The sequence below is a fragment of the Poecilia latipinna genome, unplaced genomic scaffold (assembly GCF_001443285.1).
Source record: "Poecilia latipinna isolate Pla-1442-1.1 unplaced genomic scaffold, P_latipinna-1.0 Scaffold2136, whole genome shotgun sequence".
NCBI lineage: Eukaryota > Metazoa > Chordata > Actinopteri > Cyprinodontiformes > Poeciliidae > Poecilia > Poecilia latipinna.
The window spans coordinates 11,288-13,722 of NW_015114752.1; positions in this window are offsets into that span (position 1 = coordinate 11,288).

Here is a 2,435-nt window from a genome sequence, read left to right on the forward strand (position 1 = left end):
CTAATTACTTTTTTTCGTTGAGTATTATCTTTTACTCAAATCTCGTTAGTGTCGCTGTTCGAGTTTTTGTCCAATGTTTCTTTCTTGTTTTTCTAACCTTTAATGATCAAATTTGGATTACAAATTACAAATGAAGCGTCCCTGCGTAATGACCTTTGTCATGTTAAAAGTGAAACCTTAAATAGAAAAAAAAATTATTCAATTTATATATATAAATATAAAACAGGAAGTAAAATTAGGTCCTGTAGAGGGGTCATGTGGCCACCAGATGGAGACAAAATCTTATACTTTGCCGTATTCGGTGCTACTTGGACGTTTGCAGCTGGTTCAGAAAGCTGCTGCACGACTTTTGACAGGAACTCGAAAGAGAGAGCATGTGACCCCTTTCCTGGCCTCACTTCACTGGCTGCCTGTATATTTTAGGATTCATTTAAAAATTCTTATGTTTGTTTTTAAATCACCTCATAATCTTGCCCCAGCTTACCTCTCTGAGCTTCTTCACCCATACATACCCTATCAGTCTCTCAGGTCCGCAGATCAGCTGCTCTTGGGGGTACCGAGATCCAGAAGGAAGCTCAGATGGGACAGGGCTTTCTCTGTTATGGGCCCCAAATTATGGAATGACTTACCTTTGCAGGTCAGAGAGGCCCCTTCACTGTCCACTTTTAAAGCTCGTCTTAAAACCCATCTATTTTACATGGCTTTCTACTCCAGCGGGATCCAGTTTTAAATTGTATGTTTGTTTGTTTTTTAAACTATAAGAGTTTTAATTTTTTTAATTGTTATGTTGTGTTTCAATGTACAGCACTTTGTATAAGCTGTGGTTGTTTTAAAGTGCTCTATAAATAAAGTTGGTATGGTATGGTTTTGTATCTTTTTAAGCATTACAGTTGGACGCAAGAGGATGAAAAGGCTCAAGCCTTTTCATCCTCTTGCGTTTAGTATTTAGATAAGCGTATTGTTGGTTTAGAAAGTATCTAAATGTAAATTTCATAAAAATTTCTTCAAATGTCATGTTTAAATATGAAACAAAATTACAGGTCCTCACTCAATTGTTATTGAATTTTGGGGTCAATCAACGGGTAACTCACTAGACATTACTTAATTACTCACATCAAAGGGATGTGAGTTACCAGCCAGATGTGTCTGGACTGTAGGAGAACAGCAGAGTGCCACATGTAAAGAGAGTGCATGCAAACTTCACATACATAGCCCCAGCCAGGATGTAAACGACCTTCTCTCTGTAATTAACAGCGCTAACAACTGCTCTACCACGTATATTGATGGTATGTTGTTGTTTTTTAATTACAGCATTTTGTAGTATGTTGGTTTTTGACAGCAACACTTTAAGAGCAAATGGTCAGCTCTCAGAAGGAATGGGTATGAGAGGCTCCCCCTTCCTAGCAGTACTTGCCATTGCTTCATATTGGCTATGGTTCTTCATAAGATCAAGGGATTTTTTTATGGGTTTACTCTTTCCAGTATAGTGTGGGATGACGGGTTGTTTGGTGGTACTTGCAAACCCCTATGAAATCTGGTTTCCATACTGTGCAATCACCTTGCTTCATGGACTCAGACATCCTTGTAGTCAAACTCTACTGGTCAATGCAGTACACAGCAGATGTTTTTATTTGGTGACCCTAGTTTGCTTGTTTTGCATGACTGTTGGACGCTCAACCTAGATCTTCTGGTGCATCCTCCAGATATGCCACCTCTTTGCAAATAAAACAATAACTTAAACTGTTTCTCAATTGTGCATGTGATGCGAGTACATTACCAGGACCAGATCTAGGGGAATCTGAGCCAGTATCAAGTGGCACTCAGGCAGAAGAATCATGTGCACCCAATGTCTGTGGGTCACAGAGGAAGCGAATTGATAGAATGTTACTCTGGCAAGAGCTCGTTAATTCTGACGCACATTTTCAAAAAAAAGATAAATAAATAAAATACAAGTCAAATTTAGTCAACAACATCTGGAATCTTTACAAAGAAATAAAATGAAATAAAATGCACAAATAAAATAACATAAAAACCACACATTTTCAATTAAAGAAAAGAAGAAAAAAACAAGTTAAAGACAAAACTAAACTGTCCCTAAAGCTACACTATCCCTTACGGTCTGATGATGCATTTGTGTTATTACTTTCTACTTAATAATATTTCTAATTGCTTTCATTCTAGCCACGTTACCGTTTTTACTAACGCGTGAGTAATCGAGACTCTGGGTCACAGGAAGAAGTAGGAGGTAAGGAACCAAACACACCCATGGTGAGATTTAATTTCCCCTAGCTCAAACAAGAGCTCTTTCAGGCAGCAATGTCAGTGATTGAGAACTTGCTGGCACCATGCTCCCAGTCACAGTGGGAGTCCCGTGGACAGTGAGCTCAGTACACACCCAGGATCCCAGCTGTAGGCCTGATAGAGGACCGAGGAAC